A 24,498-nucleotide genomic window follows, 5' to 3' on the forward strand; every position below is an offset into this window, starting at 1 on the left:
CTGAGCATGGTGCTAATCACGCCAAGTTAGCGAATTTGATCCCAGTATTGGCCACTTTGTCAATTTGGGAAATATTTCTGCAGAAGCATGAGATTGATGCAGTATTCCCACCCACAGCTTTAGATTTACTATGACTAGTTTGCTGTTTTGTTGGAAGCAGCAGTCCATAAATGGTCACAGGTCAGTACTGCTGTGGGAAATGACCAATGAGATGCATTTAACCTTCTTTGTCGCAGTACTACTTAAATGTGATGCAGGCCACAAGTCAGTTTGAAGATAATTGTAATATTCATGAATTTCCTTCAGATCACATGGAGTTTTTCTTTAGGTTGTTGTGAGGATAAGGGTTGTCTGTGTGAATGAGTTAGGCATTTGTTTTCCAAGGGAAGAAAACATCCCCCTACAACTGGCCTCCTGCTTATGCTTGAGTCAGAAACAAAACTCTCAGCTGGCTGTTTAGCTCATTTGGTTAGAGCGTGGTGCTAATAATGGCAAGGTCACGGGTCCCCGTATTGGCCTCCTTGTCATTTTGGGAAATATTTCTGCAGAAGCATGAGATTGATGCAGAATTGGCACTCACAGCTTTAGAGTTACTAACACAAGATTGCTGTTTTGTTGGAAGCAGCTGTGCATACATGGTCACGGGTCAGTACTGCTGCGGGACATAACCAATGTTGTTGTGAGGATAAGGGTTGTATTTGTGAATGAGTTAGGCATTTTCTTTCAAGGGAAGAAAACTCCCCCCTGCAACTGGCCTCCCTCCTATGCTCCAGTCAGAAGGCATACTTTTTCTGACTGAGCATGGTGCTAATCACGCCAAGTTAGCGGATTTGATCCCAGTATTGGCCACTTTGTCAATTTGGGAAATATTTCTGCAGAAGCATGAGATTGATGCAGAATTCCCACCCACAGCTTTAGATTTACTATGACTAGTTTGCTGTTTTGTTGGAAGCAGCAGTCCATAAATGGTCACAGGTCAGTACTGCTGTGGGAAATGACCAATGAGATGCATTTAACCTTCTTTGTCCCAGTTCTACTTAAATGTGATGCAGGCTACAAGTCAGTTTGAAGATAATTGTCATATTTATGAATTTCCTTCAGATCACATGTAGTTTTTCTTTAGGTTGTTGTGAGGATAAGGGTTTTATGTGTGAATGAGTTAGGCATTTTTTTTCCAAGGGAAGAAAAAATCCCCCTGCAACTGGCCTCCCTCTTATGGTCCAGTCAGAAATATGCCTCTCAGCTGGCCGGTTAGCTCAGTTGGTTAGAGCGTTGTGCTAATAACGCCAAGGTCACGGGTGGCCACTTTGTCATTTTGGGAAATATTTCTGCAGAAGGATGAGATTGATGCAGAATTGGCACTCACAGCTTTAGAGTTACTAACACAAGTTTGCTGTTTTGTTGGAAGCAGCTGTGCATACATAGTCACGGGTCAGTACTGCTGCGGATATAACCAATGTTGTTGTGAGGATAAGGGTTGTATTTGTGAATGAGTTAGGCATTTTCTTTCAAGGAAAGAAAACTCCCCCCTGCAACTGACCTCCCTCCTATGCTCCAGTCAGAAGCATACTTTTTCTGACTGAGCATGGTGCTAATCACGCCAAGTTAGCGAATTTGATCCCAGTATTGGCCACTTTGTCAATTTGGGAAAAATGTCTGCAGAAGCATTAGATTGATGCAGAATTCCCACCCACAGCTTTAGATTTACTATGACAAGTTTGCTGTTTTGTTGGAAGCAGCAGTCCATAAATGGTCACAGGTCAGTACTGCTGTGGGAAATGACCAATGAGATGCATTTAACCTTCTTTGTCGCAGTACTACTTAAATGTGATGCAGGCCACAAGTCAGTTTGAAGATAATTGTAATATTCATGAATTTCCTTCAGATCACATGGAGTTTTTCTTTAGGTTGTTGTGAGGATAAGGGTTGTCTGTGTGAATGAGTTAGGCATTTTTTTTCCAAGGGAAGAAAACATCCCCCTACAACTGGCCTCCTGCTTATGCTTGAGTCAGAAACAAAACTCTCAGCTGGCTGTTTAGCTCATTTGGTTAGAGCGTGGTGCTAATAATGGCAAGGTCACTGGTCCCCGTATTGGCCTCCTTGTCATTTTGGGAAATATTTCTGCAGAAGCATGAGATTGATGCAGAATTGGCACTCACAGCTTTAGAGTTACTAACACAAGATTGCTGTTTTGTTGGAAGCAGCTGTGCATACATGGTCACGGGTCAGTACTGCTGCGGGACATAACCAATGTTGTTGTGAGGATAAGGGTTGTATTTGTGAATGAGTTAGGCATTTTCTTTCAAGGGAAGAAAACTCCCCCCTGCAACTGGCCTCCCTCCTATGCTCCAGCCAGAAGGCATACTTTTTCTGACTGAGCATGGTGCTAATCACGCCAAGTTAGCGAATTTGATCCCAGTATTGGCCACTTTGTCAATTTGGGAAATATTTCTGCAGAAGCATGAGATTGATGCAGTATTCCCACCCACAGCTTTAGATTTACTATGACTAGTTTGCTGTTTTGTTGGAAGCAGCAGTCCATAAATGGTCACAGGTCAGTACTGCTGTGGGAAATGACCAATGAGATGCATTTAACCTTCTTTGTCGCAGTACTACTTAAATGTGATGCAGGCCACAAGTCAGTTTGAAGATAATTGTAATATTCATGAATTTCCTTCAGATCACATGGAGTTTTTCTTTAGGTTGTTGTGAGGATAAGGGTTGTCTGTGTGAATGAGTTAGGCATTTGTTTTCCAAGGGAAGAAAACATCCCCCTACAACTGGCCTCCTGCTTATGCTTGAGTCAGAAACAAAACTCTCAGCTGGCTGTTTAGCTCATTTGGTTAGAGCGTGGTGCTTATAATGGCAAGGTCACGGGTCCCCGTATTGGCCTCCTTGTCATTTTGGGAAATATTTCTGCAGAAGCATGAGATTGATGCAGAATTGGCACTCACAGCTTTAGAGTTACTAACACAAGATTGCTGTTTTGTTGGAAGCAGCTGTGCATACATGGTCACGGGTCAGTACTGCTGCGGGACATAACCAATGTTGTTGTGAGGATAAGGGTTGTATTTGTGAATGAGTTAGGCATTTTCTTTCAAGGGAAGAAAACTCCCCCCTGCAACTGGCCTCCCTTCTATGCTCCAGTCAGAAGGCATACTTTTTCTGACTGAGCATGGTGCTAATCACGCCAAGTTAGCGGATTTGATCCCAGTATTGGCCACTTTGTCAATTTGGGAAATATTTCTGCAGAAGCATGAGATTGATGCAGAATTCCCACCCACAGCTTTATATTTACTATGACTAGTTTGCTGTTTTGTAGGAAGCAACAGTCCATAAATGGTCACAGGTCAGTACTGCTGTGGGAAATGACCAATGAGATGCATTTAACCTTCTTTGTCCCAGTTCTACTTAAATGTGATGCAGGCTACAAGTCAGTTTGAAGATAATTGTCATATTCGTGAATTTCCTTCAGATCACATGTAGTTTTTCTTTAGGTTGTTGTGAGGATAAGGGTTTTATGTGTGAATGAGTTAGGTATTTTTTTTTCCAAGGGAAGAAAAAGTCCCCCTGCAACTGGCCTCCCTCTTATGCTCCAGTCAGAAATATGCCTCTCAGCTGGCCGGTTAGCTCAGTTGGTTAGAGCGTGGTGCTAATAACGCCAAGGTCACGGGTTCGATCCCCGTATTGGCCACTTTGTAATTTTGGGAAATATTTCTGCAGAAGGATGAGATTGATGCACAATTGGCACTCACAGCTTTAGAGTTACTAACACAAGATTGCTGTTTTGTTGGGAGCAGCTGTGCATACATAGTCACGGGTCAGTACTGCTGCGGACATAACTAATGTTGTTGTGAGGATAAGGGTTGTATTTGTGAATGAGTTAGGCATTTTCTTTCAAGGGAAGAAAACTCCCCCCTGCAACTGGCCTCCCTCCTATGCTCCAGTCAGAAGGCATACTTTTTCTGACTGAGCATGGTGCTAATCACGCCAAGTTAGCGAATTTGATCCCAGTATTGGCCACTTTGTCAATTTGGGAAATATTTCTGCAGAAGCATGAGATTGATGCAGAATTCCCACCCACAGCTTTAGATTTACTATGACTAGTTTCCTGTTTTGTTGGAAGCAGCAGTCCATAAATGGTCACAGGTCAGTACTGCTGTGGGAAATGGCCAATGAGATGCATTTAACCTTCTTTGTCCCAGTTCTACTTAAATGTGATGCAGGCTACAAGTCAGTTTGAAGATAATTGTCATATTCGTGAATTTCCTTCAGATCACATGTAGTTTTTCTTTAGGTTGTTGTGAGGATAAGGGTTTTATGTGTGAATGAGTTAGGCATTTTTTTTCCAAGGGAAGAAAAAATCCCCCTGCAACTGGCCTCCCTCTTATGCTCCAGTTAGAAATATGCATCTCAGCTGGCCGGTTAGCTCAGTTGGTTAGAGTGTGGTGCTAATAACGCCAAGGTCACGGGTTCGATCCCCGTATTGGCCACTTTGTCATTTTGGGAAGTATTTCTGCAGAAGGATGAGATTGATGCAGAATTGGCACTCACAGCTTTAGAGTTTCTAACACAAGATTGCTGTTTTGTTGGAAGCAGCTGTGCATACATAGTCATGGGTCAGTACTGCTGCGGACATAACCAATGTTGTTGTGAGGATAAGGGTTGTATTTGTGAATGAGTTAGGCATGTTCTTTCAAGGGAAGTAAACTCCCCCCGCAACTGGCCTCCCTCCTATGCTCCAGTCAGAAGGCGTTCTTTTTCTGACTGAGCATTGTGCTAATCACGCCAAGTTAGCGAATTTGATCCCAGTATTGGCCACTTTGTCAATTTGGGAAATATTTCTGCAGAAGCATGAGATTGATGCAGAATTCCCACCCACAGCTTTAGATTTACTATGACAAGTTTGCTGTTTTGTTGGAAGCAGCAGTCCATAAATGGTCACAGGTCAGTACTGCTGTGGGAAATGACCAATGAGATGCATTTAACCTTCTTTGTCCCAGTTCTACTTAAATGTGATGCAGGCTACAAGTCAGTTTGAAGATAATTGTCATATTCATGAATTTCCTTCAGATCACATGTAGTTTTTCTTTAGGTTGTTGTGAGGATAAGGGTTTTATGTGTGAATGAGTTAGGCATTTTTTTCCAAGGGAAAAAGACTCTCAGCTGGCCGGTTAGCTCAGTTGGTTAGAGCGTGGTGCTAATAACGCCAAGGTCACGGGTTCGATCCCCGTATTGGCCACTTTGTCATTTTGGGAAATATTTCTGCTGAAGGATGAGATTGATGCAGAATTGGCACTCACAGCTTTAGAGTTACTAACACAAGATTGCTGTTTTGTTGGAAGCAGCTGTGCATACATGGTCACGGGTCAGTACTGCTGCGGGACATAACCAATGTTGTTGTGAGGATAAGGGTTGTATTTGTGAATGAGTTAGGCATTTTCTTTCAAGGGAAGAAAACTCCCCCCTGCAACTGGCCTCCCTCCTATGCTCCAGTCAGAAGGCATACTTTTTCTGACTGAGCATGGTGCTAATCACGCCAAGTTAGCGGATTTGATCCCAGTATTGGCCACTTTGTCAATTTGGGAAATATTTCTGCTGAAGCATGAGATTGATGCAGAATTCCCACCCACAGCTTTAGATTTACTATGACTAGTTTGCTGTTTTGTTGGAAGCAGCAGTCCATAAATGGTCACAGGTCAGTACTGCTGTGGGAAATGACCAATGAGATGCATTTAACCTTCTTTGTCCCAGTTCTACTTAAATGTGATGCAGGCTACAAGTCAGTTTGAAGATAATTGTGATATTTATGAATTTCCTTCAGATCACATGTAGTTTTTCTTTAGGTTGTTGTGAGGATAAGGGTTTTATGTGTGAATGAGTTAGGCATTTTTTTTCCAAGGGAAGAAAAAATCCCCCTGCAACTGGCCTCCCTCTTATGGTCCAGTCAGAAATATGCCTCTCAGCTGGCCGGTTAGCTCAGTTGGTTAGAGCGTGGTGCTAATAACGCCAAGGTCACGGGTTCGATCCCCGTATTGGCCACTTTGTCATTTTGGGAAGTATTTCTGCAGAAGGATGAGATTGATGCAGAATTGGCACTCACAGCTTTAGAGTTTCTAACACAAGATTGCTGTTTTGTTGGAAGCAGCTGTGCATACATAGTCATGGGTCAGTACTGCTGCGGACATAACCAATGTTGTTGTGAGGATAAGGGTTGTATTTGTGAATGAGTTAGGCATGTTCTTTCAAGGGAAGTAAACTCCCCCCGCAACTGGCCTCCCTCCTATGCTCCAGTCAGAAGGCGTTCTTTTTCTGACTGAGCATTGTGCTAATCACGCCAAGTTAGCGAATTTGATCCCAGTATTGGCCACTTTGTCAATTTGGGAAATATTTCTGCAGAAGCATGAGATTGATGCAGAATTCCCACCCACAGCTTTAGATTTACTATGACAAGTTTGCTGTTTTGTTGGAAGCAGCAGTCCATAAATGGTCACAGGTCAGTACTGCTGTGGGAAATGACCAATGAGATGCATTTAACCTTCTTTGTCCCAGTTCTACTTAAATGTGATGCAGGCTACAAGTCAGTTTGAAGATAATTGTCATATTCATGAATTTCCTTCAGATCACATGTAGTTTTTCTTTAGGTTGTTGTGAGGATAAGGGTTTTATGTGTGAATGAGTTAGGCATTTTTTTCCAAGGGAAAAAGACTCTCAGCTGGCCGGTTAGCTCAGTTGGTTAGAGCGTGGTGCTAATAACGCCAAGGTCACGGGTTCGATCCCCGTATTGGCCACTTTGTCATTTTGGGAAATATTTCTGCAGAAGGATGAGATTGATGCAGAATTGGCACTCACAGCTTTAGAGTTACTAACACAAGATTGCTGTTTTGTTGGAAGCAGCTGTGCATACATAGTCACGGGTCAGTACTACTGCGGACATAACCAATGTTGTTGTGAGGATAAGGGTTGTATTTGTGAATGAGTTAGGCATTTTCTTTCAAAGGAAGAAAACTCCCCCCTGCAACTGGCCTCCCTCCTATGCTCCAGTCAGAAGGCATACTTTTTCTGACTGAGCATGGTGCTAATAAAGCCAAGTTAGCGAATTTGATCCCAGTATTGGCCACTTTGTCAATTTGGGAAATATTTCTGCAGAAGCATGAGATTGATGCAGAATTCCCATCCACAGCTTTAGACTTACTATGACTAGTTTGCTGTTTTGTTGGAAGCAGCAGTCCATAAATGGTCACAGGTCAGTACTGCTGTGGGAAATGACCAATGAGATGCATTTAACCTTCTTTGTCCCAGTTCTACTTAAATGTGATGCAGGCTACAAGTCAGTTTGAAGATAATTGTGATATTTATGAATTTCCTTCAGATCACATGTAGTTTTTCTTTAGGTTGTTGTGAGGATAAGGGTTTTATGTGTGAATGAGTTAGGCATTTTTTTTCCAAGGGAAGAAAAAATCCCCCTGCAACTGGCCTCCCTCTTATGGTCCAGTCAGAAATATGCCTCTCAGCTGGCCGGTTAGCTCAGTTGGTTAGAGCGTTGTGCTAATAACGCCAAGGTCACGGGTGGCCACTTTGTCATTTTGGGAAATATTTCTGCAGAAGGATGAGATTGATGCAGAATTGGCACTCACAGCTTTAGAGTTACTAACACAAGTTTGCTGTTTTGTTGGAAGCAGCTGTGCATACATAGTCACGGGTCAGTACTGCTGCGGACATAACCAATGTTGTTGTGAGGATAAGGGTTGTATTTGTGAATGAGTTAGGCATTTTCTTTCAAGGAAAGAAAACTCCCCCCTGCAACTGACCTCCCTCCTATGCTCCAGTCAGAAGCATACTTTTTCTGACTGAGCATGGTGCTAATTCCGCCAAGTTAGCGAATTTGATCCCAGTATTGGCCACTTTGTCAATTTGGGAAAAATGTCTGCAGAAGCATTAGATTGATGCAGAATTCCCACCCACAGCTTTAGATTTACTATGACAAGTTTGCTGTTTTGTTGGAAGCAGCAGTCCATAAATGGTCACAGGTCAGTACTGCTGTGGGAAATGACCAATGAGATGCATTTAACCTTCTTTGTCGCAGTACTACTTAAATGTGATGCAGGCCACAAGTCAGTTTGAAGATAATTGTAATATTCATGAATTTCCTTCAGATCACATGGAGTTTTTCTTTAGGTTGTTGTGAGGATAAGGGTTGTCTGTGTGAATGAGTTAGGCATTTTTTTTCCAAGGGAAGAAAACATCCCCCTACAACTGGCCTCCTGCTTATGCTTGAGTCAGAAACAAAACTCTCAGCTGGCTGTTTAGCTCATTTGGTTAGAGCGTGGTGCTAATAATGGCAAGGTCACTGGTCCCCGTATTGGCCTCCTTGTCATTTTGGGAAATATTTCTGCAGAAGCATGAGATTGATGCAGAATTGGCACTCACAGCTTTAGAGTTACTAACACAAGATTGCTGTTTTGTTGGAAGCAGCTGTGCATACATGGTCACGGGTCAGTACTGCTGTGGGACATAACCAATGTTGTTGTGAGGATAAGGGTTGTATTTGTGAATGAGTTAGGCATTTTCTTTCAAGGGAAGAAAACTCCCCCCTGCAACTGGCCTCCCTCCTATGCTCCAGTCAGAAGGCATACTTTTTCTGACTGAGCATGGTGCTAATCACGCCAAGTTAGCGGATTTGATCCCAGTATTGGCCACTTTGTCAATTTGGGAAATATTTCTGCAGAAGCATGAGATTGATGCAGAATTCCCACCCACAGCTTTAGATTTACTATGACTAGTTTGCTGTTTTGTTGGAAGCAGCAGTCCATAAATGGTCACAGGTCAGTACTGCTGTGGGAAATGACCAATGAGATGCATTTAACCTTCTTTGTCCCAGTTCTACTTAAATGTCATGCAGGCTACAAGTCAGTTTGAAGATAATTGTCATATTCATGAATTTCCTTCAGATCACATGTAGTTTTTCTTTAGGTTGTTGTGAGGATAAGGGTTTTATGTGTGAATGAGTTAGGCATTTTTTTTCCAAGGGAAAAAGACTCTCAGCTGGCCGGTTAGCTCAGTTGGTTTGAGCGTGGTGCTAATAACGCCAAGGTCACGGGTTCGATCCCCGTATTGGCCACTTTGTCATTTTGGGAAATATTTCTGCAGAAGGATGAGATTGATGCAGAATTGGCACTCACAGCTTTAGATTTACTAACACAAGATTGCTGTTTTGTTGGAAGCAGCTGTGCATACATGGTCACGGGTCAGTACTGCTGCAGGACATAACCAATGTTGTTGTGAGGATAAGGGTTGTATTTGTGAATGAGTTAGGCATTTTCTTTCAAGGGAAGAAAACTCCCCCCTGCAACTGGCCTCCCTCCTATGCTCCAGTCAGAAGGCATACTTTTTCTGACTGAGCATGGTGCTAATCACGCCAAGTTAGCGGATTTGATCCCAGTATTGGCCACTTTGTCAATTTGGGAAATATTTCTGCAGAAGCATGAGATTGATGCAGAATTCCCACCCACAGCTTTAGATTTACTATGACTAGTTTGCTGTTTTGTTGGAAGCAGCAGTCCATAAATGGTCACAGGTCACTATTGCTGTGGGAAATGACCAATGAGATGCATTTAACCTTCTTTGTCCCAGTTCTACTTAAATGTGATGCAGGCTACACGTCAGTTTGAAGATAATTGTCATATTCATGAATTTCCTTCAGATCACATGTAGTTTTTCTTTAGGTTGTTGTGAGGATAAGGGTTTTATTTGTGAATGACTTAGGCATTTTTTTCCAAGGGAAGAAAAAATCCCCCTGCAACTGGCCTCCCTCTTATGCTCCAGTCAGAAACAGGACTCTCAGCTGGTCGGTTAGCTCAGTTGGTTAGATCGTGGTGCTAATAATGCCAAGGTCACGGGTTCGATCCCCGTATTGGCCACTTTGTCATTTTGGGAAATATTTCTGCAGAAGCATGAGATTGATGCAGAATTGGCACTCACAGCTTTAGAGTTACTAACAAAAGATTGCTGTTTTGTTGGAAGCAGCTGTGCATACATGGTCAGGGGTCAGTACTGCTGTGGGACATAACCAATGTTGTTGTGAGGATAAGGGTTGTATTTGTGAATGAGTTAGGCATTTTCTTTCAAGGGAAGAAAGCTCCCCCCTGCAACTGGCCTCCCTCCTATGCTCCAGTCAGAAGGCTTACTTTTTCTGACTGAGCATGGTGCTAATCACGCCAAGTTAGCGAATTTGATCCCAGTATTGGCCACTTTGTCAATTTGGGAAATATTTCTGCAGAAGCATGAGATTGATGCAGAATTCCCACCCACAGCTTTATATTTACTATGACTAGTTTGCTGTTTTGTTGGAAGCAGCAGTCCATAAATGGTCACAGGTCAGTACTGCTGTGGTAAATGACCAATGAGATGCATTTAACCTTCTTTGTCCCAGTTCTACTTAAATGTGATGCAGGCTACAAGTCAGTTTGAAGATAATTGTCATATTCATGAATTTCCTTCAGATCACATGTAGTTTTTCTTTAGGTTGTTGTGAGGATAAGGGTTTTATGTGTGAATGAGTTAGCCATTTTTTTCCAAGGGAAAAAGACTCTCAGCTGGCCGGTTAGCTCAGTTGGTTAGAGCGTTGTGCTAATAACCCCAAGGTCACGGGTTCGATCCCCGTATTGCCCACTTTGTCATTTTGGGAAATATTTCTGCAGAAGGATGAGATTGATGCAGAATTGGCACTCACAGCTTTAGAGTTACTAACACAAGATTGCTGTTTTGTTGGAAGCAGCTGTGCATACATAGTCACGGGTCAGTACTGCTGCGGACATAACCAATGTTGTTGTGAGGATAAGGGTTGTATTTGTGAATGAGTTAGGCATTTTCTTTCAAAGGAAGAAAACTCCCCCCTGCAACTGGCCTCCCTCCTATGCTCCAGTCAGAAGGCATACTTTTTCTGACTGAGCATGGTGCTAATAAAGCCAAGTTAGCGAATTTGATCCCAGTATTGGCCACTTTGTCAATTTGGGAAATATTTCTGCAGAAGCATGAGATTGATGCAGAATTCCCACCCACAGCTTCAGATTTACTATGACTAGTTTGCTGTTTTGTTGGAAGCAGCAGTCCATAAATGGTCACAGGTCAGTACTGCTGTGGGAAATGACCAATGAGATGCATTTAACCTTCTTTGTCCCAGTTCTACTTAAATGTGATGCAGGCTACAAGTCAGTTTGAAGATAATTGTCATATTCATGAATTTCCTTCAGATCACATGTAGTTTTTCTTTAGGTTGTTGTGAGGATAAGGGTTTTAAGTGTGAATGAGTTAGGCATTTTTTTTCCAAGGGAAGAAAAAATCCCCCTGCAACTGGCCTCCCTCTTATGGTCCAGTCAGAAATATGCCTCTCAGCTGGCCGGTTAGCTCAGTTGGTTAGAGCGATGTGCTAATAACGCCAAGGTCATGGGTTCGATCCCCGTATTGGCCACTTTGTCATTTTGGGAAATATTTCTGCAGAAGGATGAGATTGATGCAGAATTGGCACTCACAGCTTTAGATTTACTAACACAAGATTGCTGTTTTGTTGGAAGCAGCTGTGCATACATGGTCACGGGTCAGTACTGCTGCAGGACATAACCAATGTTGTTGTGAGGATAAGGGTTGTATTTGTGAATGAGTTAGGCATTTTCTTTCAAGGGAAGAAAACTCCCCCCTGCAACTGGCCTCCCTCCTATGCTCCAGTCAGAAGGCATACTTTTTCTGACTGAGCATGGTGCTAATCACGCCAAGTTAGCGGATTTGATCCCAGTATTGGCCACTTTGTCAATTTGGGAAATATTTCTGCAGAAGCATGAGATTGATGCAGAATTCCCACCCACAGCTTTAGATTTACTATGACTAGTTTGCTGTTTTGTTGGAAGCAGCAGTCCATAAATGGTCACAGGTCACTATTGCTGTGGGAAATGACCAATGAGATGCATTTAACCTTCTTTGTCCCAGTTCTACTTAAATGTGATGCAGGCTACACGTCAATTTGAAGATAATTGTCATATTCATGAATTTCCTTCAGATCACATGTAGTTTTTCTTTAGGTTGTTGTGAGGATAAGGGTTTTATTTGTGAATGACTTAGGCATTTTTTTTCCAAGGGAAGAAAAAATCCCCCTGCAACTGGCCTCCCTCTTATGCTCCAGTCAGAAACAGGACTCTCAGCTGGTTGGTTAGCTCAGTTGGTTAGATCGTGGTGCTAATAATGCCAAGGTCACGGGTTCGATCCCCGTATTGGCCACTTTGTCATTTTGGGAAATATTTCTGCAGAAGCATGAGATTGATGCAGAATTGGCACTCACAGCTTTAGAGTTACTAACAAAAGATTGCTGTTTTGTTGGAAGCAGCTGTGCATACATGGTCACGGGTCAGTACTGCTGTGGGACATAACCAATGTTGTTGTGAGGATAAGGGTTGTATTTGTGAATGAGTTAGGCATTTTCTTTCAAGGGAAGAAAGCTCCCCCCTGCAACTGGCCTCCCTCCTATGCTCCAGTCAGAAGGCTTACTTTTTCTGACTGAGCATGGTGCTAATCACGCCAAGTTAGCGAATTTGATCCCAGTATTGGCCACTTTGTCAATTTGGGAAATATTTCTGCAGAAGCATGAGATTGATGCAGAATTCCCACCCACAGCTTTATATTTACTATGACTAGTTTGCTGTTTTGTTGGAAGCAGCAGTCCATAAATGGTCACAGGTCAGTACTGCTGTGGGAAATGACCAATGAGATGCATTTAACCTTCTTTGTCCCAGTTCTACTTAAATGTGGTGCAGGCTACAAGTCAGTTTGAAGATAATTGTCATATTCATGAATTTCCTTCAGATCACATGTAGTTTTTCTTTAGGTTGTTGTGAGGATAAGGGTTTTATGTGTGAATGAGTTAGCCATTTTTTTCCAAGGGAAAAAGACTCTCAGCTGGCCGGTTAGCTCAGTTGGTTAGAGCGTGGTGCTAATAACCCCAAGGTCACGGGTTCGATCCCCGTATTGCCCACTTTGTCATTTTGGGAAATATTTCTGCAGAAGGATGAGATTGATGCAGAATTGGCACTCACAGCTTTAGAGTTACTAACACAAGATTGCTGTTTTGTTGGAAGCAGCTGTGCATACATAGTCACGGGTCAGTACTGCTGCGGACATAACCAATGTTGTTGTGAGGATAAGGGTTGTATTTGTGAATGAGTTAGGCATTTTCTTTCAAAGGAAGAAAACTCCCCCCTGCAACTGGCCTCCCTCCTATGCTCCAGTCAGAAGGCATACTTTTTCTGACTGAGCATGGTGCTAATAAAGCCAAGTTAGCGAATTTGATCCCAGTATTGGCCACTTTGTCAATTTGGGAAATATTTCTGCAGAAGCATGAGATTGATGCAGAATTCCCACCCACAGCTTCAGATTTACTATGACTAGTTTGCTGTTTTGTTGGAAGCAGCAGTCCATAAATGGTCACAGGTCAGTACTGCTGTGGGAAATGACCAATGAGATGCATTTAACCTTCTTTGTCCCAGTTCTACTTAAATGTGATGCAGGCTACAAGTCAGTTTGAAGATAATTGTCATATTCATGAATTTCCTTCAGATCACATGTAGTTTTTCTTTAGGTTGTTGTGAGGATAAGGGTTTTAAGTGTGAATGAGTTAGGCATTTTTTTTCCAAGGGAAGAAAAAATCCCCCTGCAACTGGCCTCCCTCTTATGGTCCAGTCAGAAATATGCCTCTCAGCTGGCCGGTTAGCTCAGTTGGTTAGAGTGATGTGCTAATAACGCCAAGGTCACTGGTTCGATCCCCGTATTGGCCACTTTGTCATTTTGGGAAATATTTCTGCAGAAGGATGAGATTGATGCAGAATTGGCACTCACAGCTTTAGAGTTACTAACACAAGATTGCTGTTTTGTTGGAAGCAGCTGTGCATACATAGTCACGGGTCAGTACTACTGCGGACATAACCAATGTTGTTGTGAGGATAAGGGTTGTATTTGTGAATGAGTTAGGCATTTTCTTTCAAAGGAAGAAAACTCCCCCCTGCAACTGGCCTCCCTCCTATGCTCCAGTCAGAAGGCATACTTTTTCTGACTGAGCATGGTGCTAATAAAGCCAAGTTAGCGAATTTGATCCCAGTATTGGCCACTTTGTCAATTTGGGAAATATTTCTGCAGAAGCATGAGATTGATGCAGAATTCCCATCCACAGCTTTAGACTTACTATGACTAGTTTGCTGTTTTGTTGGAAGCAGCAGTCCATAAATGGTCACAGGTCAGTACTGCTGTGGGAAATGACCAATGAGATGCATTTAACCTTCTTTGTCCCAGTTCTACTTAAATGTGATGCAGGCTACAAGTCAGTTTGAAGATAATTGTGATATTTATGAATTTCCTTCAGATCACATGTAGTTTTTCTTTAGGTTGTTGTGAGGATAAGGGTTTTATGTGTGAATGAGTTAGGCATTTTTTTTCCAAGGGAAGAAAAAATCCCCCTGCAACTGGCCTCCCTCTTATGGTCCAGTCAGAAATATGCCTCTCAGCTGGCCGGTTAGCTCAGTTGGTTAGAGCGTTGTGCTAATAACGCCAAGGTCACGGGTGGCCACTTTGTCATTTTGGGAAATATTTCTGCAGAAGGATGAGATTGATGCAGAATTGGCACTCACAGCTTTAGAGTTACTAACACAAGTTTGCTGTTTTGTTGGAAGCAGCTGTGCATACATAGTCACGGGTCAGTACTGCTGCGGACATAACCAATGTTGTTGTGAGGATAAGGGTTGTATTTGTGAATGAGTTAGGCATTTTCTTTCAAGGAAAGAAAACTCCCCCCTGCAACTGACCTCCCTCCTATGCTCCAGTCAGAAGCATACTTTTTCTGACTGAGCATGGTGCTAATTCCGCCAAGTTAGCGAATTTGATCCCAGTATTGGCCACTTTGTCAATTTGGGAAAAATGTCTGCAGAAGCATTAGATTGATGCAGAATTCCCACCCACAGCTTTAGATTTACTATGACAAGTTTGCTGTTTTGTTGGAAGCAGCAGTCCATAAATGGTCACAGGTCAGTACTGCTGTGGGAAATGACCAATGAGATGCATTTAACCTTCTTTGTCGCAGTACTACTTAAATGTGATGCAGGCCACAAGTCAGTTTGAAGATAATTGTAATATTCATGAATTTCCTTCAGATCACATGGAGTTTTTCTTTAGGTTGTTGTGAGGATAAGGGTTGTCTGTGTGAATGAGTTAGGCATTTTTTTTCCAAGGGAAGAAAACATCCCCCTACAACTGGCCTCCTGCTTATGCTTGAGTCAGAAACAAAACTCTCAGCTGGCTGTTTAGCTCATTTGGTTAGAGCGTGGTGCTAATAATGGCAAGGTCACTGGTCCCCGTATTGGCCTCCTTGTCATTTTGGGAAATATTTCTGCAGAAGCATGAGATTGATGCAGAATTGGCACTCACAGCTTTAGAGTTACTAACACAAGATTGCTGTTTTGTTGGAAGCAGCTGTGCATACATGGTCACGGGTCAGTACTGCTGTGGGACATAACCAATGTTGTTGTGAGGATAAGGGTTGTATTTGTGAATGAGTTAGGCATTTTCTTTCAAGGGAAGAAAACTCCCCCCTGCAACTGGCCTCCCTCCTATGCTCCAGTCAGAAGGCATACTTTTTCTGACTGAGCATGGTGCTAATCACGCCAAGTTAGCGGATTTGATCCCAGTATTGGCCACTTTGTCAATTTGGGAAATATTTCTGCAGAAGCATGAGATTGATGCAGAATTCCCACCCACAGCTTTAGATTTACTATGACTAGTTTGCTGTTTTGTTGGAAGCAGCAGTCCATAAATGGTCACAGGTCAGTACTGCTGTGGGAAATGACCAATGAGATGCATTTAACCTTCTTTGTCCCAGTTCTACTTAAATGTCATGCAGGCTACAAGTCAGTTTGAAGATAATTGTCATATTCATGAATTTCCTTCAGATCACATGTAGTTTTTCTTTAGGTTGTTGTGAGGATAAGGGTTTTATGTGTGAATGAGTTAGGCATTTTTTTTCCAAGGGAAAAAGACTCTCAGCTGGCCGGTTAGCTCAGTTGGTTTGAGCGTGGTGCTAATAACGCCAAGGTCACGGGTTCGATCCCCGTATTGGCCACTTTGTCATTTTGGGAAATATTTCTGCAGAAGGATGAGATTGATGCAGAATTGGCACTCACAGCTTTAGATTTACTAACACAAGATTGCTGTTTTGTTGGAAGCAGCTGTGCATACATGGTCACGGGTCAGTACTGCTGCAGGACATAACCAATGTTGTTGTGAGGATAAGGGTTGTATTTGTGAATGAGTTAGGCATTTTCTTTCAAGGGAAGAAAACTCCCCCCTGCAACTGGCCTCCCTCCTATGCTCCAGTCAGAAGGCATACTTTTTCTGACTGAGCATGGTGCTAATCACGCCAAGTTAGCGGATTTGATCCCAGTATTGGCCACTTTGTCAATTTGGGAAATATTTCTGCAGAAGCATGAGATTGATGCAGAATTCCCACCCACAGCTTTAGATTTACTATGACTAGTTTGCTGTTTTGTTGGAAGCAGCAGTCCATAAATGGTCACAGGTCACTATTGCTGTGGGAAATGACCAATGAGATGCATTTAACCTTCTTTGTCCCAGTTCTACTTAAATGTGATGCAGGCTACACGTCAGTTTGAAGATAATTGTCATATTCATGAATTTCCTTCAGATCACATGTAGTTTTTCTTTAGGTTGTTGTGAGGATAAGGGTTTTATTTGTGAATGACTTAGGCATTTTTTTCCAAGGGAAGAAAAAATCCCCCTGCAACTGGCCTCCCTCTTATGCTCCAGTCAGAAACAGGACTCTCAGCTGGTCGGTTAGCTCAGTTGGTTAGATCGTGGTGCTAATAATGCCAAGGTCACGGGTTCGATCCCCGTATTGGCCACTTTGTCATTTTGGGAAATATTTCTGCAGAAGCATGAGATTGATGCAGAATTGGCACTCACAGCTTTAGAGTTACTAACAAAAGATTGCTGTTTTGTTGGAAGCAGCTGTGCATACATGGTCAGGGGTCAGTACTGCTGTGGGACATAACCAATGTTGTTGTGAGGATAAGGGTTGTATTTGTGAATGAGTTAGGCATTTTCTTTCAAGGGAAGAAAGCTCCCCCCTGCAACTGGCCTCCCTCCTATGCTCCAGTCAGAAGGCTTACTTTTTCTGACTGAGCATGGTGCTAATCACGCCAAGTTAGCGAATTTGATCCCAGTATTGGCCACTTTGTCAATTTGGGAAATATTTCTGCAGAAGCATGAGATTGATGCAGAATTCCCACCCACAGCTTTATATTTACTATGACTAGTTTGCTGTTTTGTTGGAAGCAGCAGTCCATAAATGGTCACAGGTCAGTACTGCTGTGGTAAATGACCAATGAGATGCATTTAACCTTCTTTGTCCCAGTTCTACTTAAATGTGATGCAGGCTACAAGTCAGTTTGAAGATAATTGTCATATTCATGAATTTCCTTCAGATCACATGTAGTTTTTCTTTAGGTTGTTGTGAGGATAAGGGTTTTATGTGTGAATGAGTTAGCCATTTTTTTCCAAGGGAAAAAGACTCTCAGCTGGCCGGTTAGCTCAGTTGGTTAGAGCGTTGTGCTAATAACCCCAAGGTCACGGGTTCGATCCCCGTATTGCCCACTTTGTCATTTTGGGAAATATTTCTGCAGAAGGATGAGATTGATGCAGAATTGGCACTCACAGCTTTAGAGTTACTAACACAAGATTGCTGTTTTGTTGGAAGCAGCTGTGCATACATAGTCACGGGTCAGTACTGCTGCGGACATAACCAATGTTGTTGTGAGGATAAGGGTTGTATTTGTGAATGAGTTAGGCATTTTCTTTCAAAGGAAGAAAACTCCCCCCTGCAACTGGCCTCCCTCCTATGCTCCAGTCAGAAGGCATACTTTTTCTGACTGAGCATGGTGCTAATAAAGCCAAGTTAGCGAATTTGATCCCAGTATTGGCCACTTTGTCAATTTGGGAAATATTTCTGCAGAAGCATGAGATTGATGCAGAATTCCCACCCACAGCTTCAGATTTACTATGACTAGTTTGCTGTTTTGTTGGAAGCAGCAGTCCATAAATGGTCACAGGTCAGTACTGCTGTGGGAAATGACCAATGAGATGCATTTAACCTTCTTTGTCCCAGTTCTACTTAAATGTGATGCAGGCTACAAGTCAGTTTGAAGATAATTGTCATATTCATGAATTTCCTTCAGATCACATGTAGTTTTTCTTTAGGTTGTTGTGAGGATAAGGGTTTTAAGTGTGAATGAGTTAGGCATTTTTTTTCCAAGGGAAGAAAAAATCCCCCTGCAACTGGCCTCCCTCTTATGGTCCAGTCAGAAATATGCCTCTCAGCTGGCCGGTTAGCTCAGTTGGTTAGAGCGATGTGCTAATAACGCCAAGGTCATGGGTTCGATCCCCGTATTGGCCACTTTGTCATTTTGGGAAATATTTCTGCAGAAGGATGAGATTGATGCAGAATTGGCACTCACAGCTTTAGATTTACTAACACAAGATTGCTGTTTTGTTGGAAGCAGCTGTGCATACATGGTCACGGGTCAGTACTGCTGCAGGACATAACCAATGTTGTTGTGAGGATAAGGGTTGTATTTGTGAATGAGTTAGGCATTTTCTTTCAAGGGAAGAAAACTCCCCCCTGCAACTGGCCTCCCTCCTATGCTCCAGTCAGAAGGCATACTTTTTCTGACTGAGCATGGTGCTAATCACGCCAAGTTAGCGGATTTGATCCCAGTATTGGCCACTTTGTCAATTTGGGAAATATTTCTGCAGAAGCATGAGATTGATGCAGAATTCCCACCCACAGCTTTAGATTTACTATGACTAGTTTGCTGTTTTGTTGGAAGCAGCAGTCCATAAATGGTCACAGGTCACTATTGCTGTGGGAAATGACCAATGAGATGCATTTAACCTTCTTTGTCCCAGTTCTACTTAAATGTGATGCAGGCTACACGTCAATTTGAAGATAATTGTCATATTCATGAATTTCCTTCAGATCACATGTAGTTTTTCTTTAGGTTGTTGTGAGGATAAGGGTTTTATTTGTGAATGACTTAGGCATTTTTTTTCCAAGGGAAGAAAAAATCCCCCTGCAACTGGCCTCCCTCTTATGCTCCAGTCAGAAACAGGACTCTCAGCTGGTTGGTTAGCTCAGTTGGTTAGATCGTGGTGCTAATAATGCCAAGGTCACGGGTTCGATCCCCGTATTGGCCACTTTGTCATTTTGGGAAATATTTCTGCAGAAGCATGAGATTGATGCAGAATTGGCACTCACAGCTTTAGAGTTACTAACAAAAGATTGCTGTTTTGTTGGAAGCAGCTGTGCATACATGGTCACGGGTCAGTACTGCTGTGGGACATAACCAATGTTGTTGTGAGGATAAGGGTTGTATTTGTGAATGAGTTAGGCATTTTCTTTCAAGGGAAGAAAGCTCCCCCCTGCAACTGGCCTCCCTCCTATGCTCCAGTCAGAAGGCTTACTTTTTCTGACTGAGCATGGTGCTAATCACGCCAAGTTAGCGAATTTGATCCCAGTATTGGCCACTTTGTCAATTTGGGAAATATTTCTGCAGAAGCATGAGATTGATGCAGAATTCCCACCCACAGCTTTATATTTACTATGACTAGTTTGCTGTTTTGTTGGAAGCAGCAGTCCATAAATGGTCACAGGTCAGTACTGCTGTGGGAAATGACCAATGAGATGCATTTAACCTTCTTTGTCCCAGTTCTACTTAAATGTGGTGCAGGCTACAAGTCAGTTTGAAGATAATTGTCATATTCATGAATTTCCTTCAGATCACATGTAGTTTTTCTTTAGGTTGTTGTGAGGATAAGGGTTTTATGTGTGAATGAGTTAGCCATTTTTTTCCAAGGGAAAAAGACTCTCAGCTGGCCGGTTAGCTCAGTTGGTTAGAGCGTGGTGCTAATAACCCCAAGGTCACGGGTTCGATCCCCGTATTGCCCACTTTGTCATTTTGGGAAATATTTCTGCAGAAGGATGAGATTGATGCAGAATTGGCACTCACAGCTTTAGAGTTACTAACACAAGATTGCTGTTTTGTTGGAAGCAGCTGTGCATACATAGTCACGGGTCAGTACTGCTGCGGACATAACCAATGTTGTTGTGAGGATAAGGGTTGTATTTGTGAATGAGTTAGGCATTTTCTTTCAAAGGAAGAAAACTCCCCCCTGCAACTGGCCTCCCTCCTATGCTCCAGTCAGAAGGCATACTTTTTCTGACTGAGCATGGTGCTAATAAAGCCAAGTTAGCGAATTTGATCCCAGTATTGGCCACTTTGTCAATTTGGGAAATATTTCTGCAGAAGCATGAGATTGATGCAGAATTCCCACCCACAGCTTCAGATTTACTATGACTAGTTTGCTGTTTTGTTGGAAGCAGCAGTCCATAAATGGTCACAGGTCAGTACTGCTGTGGGAAATGACCAATGAGATGCATTTAACCTTCTTTGTCCCAGTTCTACTTAAATGTGATGCAGGCTACAAGTCAGTTTGAAGATAATTGTCATATTCATGAATTTCCTTCAGATCACATGTAGTTTTTCTTTAGGTTGTTGTGAGGATAAGGGTTTTAAGTGTGAATGAGTTAGGCATTTTTTTTCCAAGGGAAGAAAAAATCCCCCTGCAACTGGCCTCCCTCTTATGGTCCAGTCAGAAATATGCCTCTCAGCTGGCCGGTTAGCTCAGTTGGTTAGAGTGATGTGCTAATAACGCCAAGGTCACTGGTTCGATCCCCGTATTGGCCACTTTGTCATTTTGGGAAATATTTCTGCAGAAGGATGAGATTGATGCAGAATTGGCACTCACAGCTTTAGAGTTACTAACACAAGTTTGCTGTTTTGTTGGAAGCAGCTGTGCATACATAGTCACGGGTCAGTACTGCTGCGGACATAACCAATGTTGTTGTGAGGATAAGGGTTGTATTTGTGAATGAGTTAGGCATTTTCTTTCAAGGAAAGAAAACTCCCCCCTGCAACTGACCTCCCTCCTATGCTCCAGTCAGAAGCATACTTTTTCTGACTGAGCATGGTGCTAATCACGCCATTAGCGAATTTGATCCCAGTATTGGCCACTTTGTCAATTTGGGAAAAATGTCTGCAGAAGCATTAGATTGATGCAGAATTCCCACCCACAGCTTTAGATTTACTATGACAAGTTTGCTGTTTTGTTGGAAGCAGCAGTCCATAAATGGTCAAAGGTCAGTACTGCTGTGGGAAATGACCAATGAGATGCATTTAACCTTCTTTGTCGCAGTACTACTTAAATGTGATGCAGGCCACAAGTCAGTTTGAAGATAATTGTAATATTCATGAATTTCCTTCAGATCACATGGAGTTTTTCTTTAGGTTGTTGTGAGGATAAGGGTTGTCTGTGTGAATGAGTTAGGCATTTTTTTTCCAAGGGAAGAAAACATCCCCCTACAACTGGCCTCCTGCTTATGCTTGAGTAAGAAACAAAACTTTCAGCTGGCTGTTTCTGCAGAAGCATGAGATTGATGCAGAATTCCCACCCACAGCTTTAGATTTACTATGACTAGTTTGCTGTTTTGTTGGAAGCAGCAGTCCATAAATGGTCACAGGTCAGTACTGCTGTGGGAAATGACCAATGAGATGCATTTAACCTTCTTTGTCCCAGTTCTACTTAAATGTGAAGCAGGCTACAAGTCAGTTTGAAGATAATTGTCATATTCATGAATTTCCTTCAGATCACATGTAGTTTTTCTTTAGGTTGTTGTGAGGATAAGGGTTTTATGTGTGAATGAGTTAGGCATTTTTTTCCCAAGGGAAAAAGACTCTCAGCTGGCCGGTTAGCTCAGTTGGTTAGAGCTTGGTGCTAATAACGCCAAGGTCACGGGTTCGATCCCCGTATTGGCCACTTTGTCATTTTGGGAAATATTTCTGCAGAAGGATGAGATTGATGCAGAATTGGCACTCACAACTTTAGAGTTACTAACACAAGATTGCTGTTTTGTTGGAAGCAGCTGTGCATACATAGTCACGGGTCAGTACTGCTGCGGACATAACCAATGTTGTTGTGAGGATAAGGGTTGTATTTGTGAATGAGTTAGGCATTTTTTTTCCAAGGGAAGAAAACATCCCCCTACAACTGGCCTCCTGCTTATGCTTGAGTCAGAAACAAAACTCTCAGCTGGCTGTTTAGCTCATTTGGTTAGAGCGTGGTGCTAATAATGGCAAGGTCACGGTCCCCGTATTGGCCTCCTTGTCATTTTGGGAAATATTTCCTCAGAAGCATGAGATTGATGCAGAATTGGCACTCACAGCTCTAGAGTTACTAACACAAGATTGCTGTTTTGTTGGAAGCAGCTGTGCATACATGGTCGCGGGTCAGTACTGCTGCGGGACATAACCAATGTTGTTGTGAGGATAAGGGTTGTATTTGTGAATGAGTTAGGCATTTTCTTTCAAGGGAAGAAAACTCCCCCTTGCAACTGGCCTCCCTCCTATGCTCCAGTCAGAAGGCATACTTTTTCTGACTGAGCATGGTGCTAATCACGCCAAGTTAGCGGATTTGATCCCAGTATTGGCCACTTTGTCAATTTGGGAAATATTTCTGCAGAAGCATGAGATTGATGCAGAATTCCCACCCACAGCTTTATATTTACTATGACTAGTTTGCCGTTTTGTTGGAAGCAGCAGTCGATAAATGGTCACAGGTCAGTACTGCTGTGGGAAATGACCAATGAGATGCATTTAACCTACTTTGTCCCAGTTCTACTTAAATGTGATGCAGGCTACAAGTCAGTTTGAAGATAATTGTCATATTCGTGAATTTCCTTCAGATCACATGTAGTTGTTCTCTAGGTTGTTGTGAGGATAAGGGTTTTATGTGTGAATGAGTTAGGTATTTTTTTTCCAAGGGAAGAAAAAGTCCCCCTGCACCTGGCCTCCCTCTTATGCTCCAGTCAGAAATATGCCTGTCAGCTGACCGGTTAGCTCAGTTGGTTAGAGCGTGGTGCTAATAACGCCAAGGTCACGGGTTCGATCCCTGTATTGGCCACTTTGTCATTTTGGGAAATATTTCTGCAGAAGTATGAGATTGATGCACAATTGGCACTCACAGCTTTAGAGTTACTAACACAAGATTGCTGTTTTGTTGGAAGCAGCTGTGCATACATAGTCACGGGTCAGTACTGCTGCGGACATAACTAATGTTGTTGTGAGGATAAGGGTTGTATTTGTGAATGAGTTAGGCATTTTCTTTCAAGGGAAGAAAACTCCCCCCTGCAACTGGCCTCCCTCCTATGCTCCAGTCAGAAGGCATACTTTTTCTGACTGAGCATGGTGCTAATCACGCCAAGTTAGCGAATTTGATCCCAGTATTGGCCACTTTGTCAATTTGGGAAATATTTCTGCAGAAGCATGAGATTGATGCAGAATTCCCACCCACAGCTTTAGATTTACTATGACTAGTTTCCTGTTTTGTTGGAAGCAGCAGTCCATAAATGGTCACAGGTCAGTACTGCTGTGGGAAATGGCGAATGAGATGCATTTAACCTTCTTTGTCCCAGTTCTACTTAAATGTGATGCAGGCTACAAGTCAGTTTGAAGATAATTGTAATATTCATGAATTTCCTTCAGATCACATGGAGTTTTTCTTTAGGTTGTTGTGAGGATAAGGGTTTTATGTGTGAATGAGTTAGGCATTTTTTTTTCAAGGGAAGAAAAAATCCCCCTGCAACTGGCCTCCCTCTTATGCTCCAGTTAGAAATATGCATCTCAGCTGGCTGGTTAGCTCAGTTGGTTAGAGCGTGGTAAGGTCACGGGTTCAATCCCCGTATTGGCCACTTTGTCATTTTGGGAAATATTTCTGCAGAAGGATGAGATTGATGCAGAATTGGCACTCACAGCTTTAGAGTTACTAACACAAGATTGCTGTTTTGTTGGAAGCAGCTGTGCATACATAGTCACGGGTCAGTACTGCTGCGGACATAACCAATGTTGTTGTGAGGATAAGGGTTGTATTTGTGAATGAGTTAGGCATTTTTTTTCCAAGGGAAGAAAACATCCCCCTACAACTGGCCTCCTGCTTATGCTTGAGTCAGAAACAAAATTCTCAGCTTGCTGTTTAGCTCATTTGGTTAGAGCGTGGTGCTAATAATGGCAAGGTCACGGTCCCCGTATTGGCCTCCTTGTCATTTTGGGAAATATTTCCTCAGAAGCATGTGATTGATGCAGAATTGGCACTCACAGCTCTAGAGTTACTAACACAAGATTGCTGTTTTGTTGGAAGCAGCTGTGCATACATGGTCACGGGTCAGTACTGCTGCGGGACATAACCAATGTTGTTGTGAGGATAAGGGTTGTATTTGTGAATGAGTTAGGCATTTTCTTTCAAGGGAAGAAAACTCCCCCTTGCAACTGGCCTCCCTCCTAT

At 42.6% G+C, this 24,498-nt stretch overlaps 8 non-coding genes across 8 annotated transcripts; all 8 read left to right on the forward strand.

The window, feature by feature from the left end:
- Window positions 1-3,620: 3,620 nt before the first annotated feature.
- On the forward strand, window positions 3,621-3,694 carry TRNAI-AAU (transfer RNA isoleucine (anticodon AAU)). Its single transcript has one exon. It is a non-coding gene; the product is annotated as a tRNA-Ile (tRNA).
- Window positions 3,695-4,419: 725 nt separating this feature from the next.
- On the forward strand, window positions 4,420-4,493 carry TRNAI-AAU (transfer RNA isoleucine (anticodon AAU)). The gene has a single exon. It is a non-coding gene; the product is annotated as a tRNA-Ile (tRNA).
- Window positions 4,494-5,168: 675 nt separating this feature from the next.
- On the forward strand, window positions 5,169-5,242 carry TRNAI-AAU (transfer RNA isoleucine (anticodon AAU)). The gene has a single exon. It is a non-coding gene; the product is annotated as a tRNA-Ile (tRNA).
- A 726-nt stretch (window positions 5,243-5,968) lies between these two features.
- Window positions 5,969-6,042, forward strand: TRNAI-AAU (transfer RNA isoleucine (anticodon AAU)). Its single transcript has one exon. It is a non-coding gene; the product is annotated as a tRNA-Ile (tRNA).
- A 675-nt stretch (window positions 6,043-6,717) lies between these two features.
- TRNAI-AAU (transfer RNA isoleucine (anticodon AAU)) lies at window positions 6,718-6,791 on the forward strand. Its single transcript has one exon. It is a non-coding gene; the product is annotated as a tRNA-Ile (tRNA).
- A 2,256-nt stretch (window positions 6,792-9,047) lies between these two features.
- On the forward strand, window positions 9,048-9,121 carry TRNAI-AAU (transfer RNA isoleucine (anticodon AAU)). Its single transcript has one exon. It is a non-coding gene; the product is annotated as a tRNA-Ile (tRNA).
- A 6,955-nt stretch (window positions 9,122-16,076) lies between these two features.
- Window positions 16,077-16,150, forward strand: TRNAI-AAU (transfer RNA isoleucine (anticodon AAU)). The gene has a single exon. It is a non-coding gene; the product is annotated as a tRNA-Ile (tRNA).
- Window positions 16,151-21,904: 5,754 nt separating this feature from the next.
- On the forward strand, window positions 21,905-21,978 carry TRNAI-AAU (transfer RNA isoleucine (anticodon AAU)). The gene has a single exon. It is a non-coding gene; the product is annotated as a tRNA-Ile (tRNA).
- Window positions 21,979-24,498: the final 2,520 nt, after the last annotated feature.

Source organism: Ambystoma mexicanum, chromosome 1p, assembly GCF_040938575.1.
Source record: "Ambystoma mexicanum isolate Mex_15411 chromosome 1p, UKY_AmexF1_1, whole genome shotgun sequence".
Taxonomy (NCBI): domain Eukaryota; kingdom Metazoa; phylum Chordata; class Amphibia; order Caudata; family Ambystomatidae; genus Ambystoma; species Ambystoma mexicanum.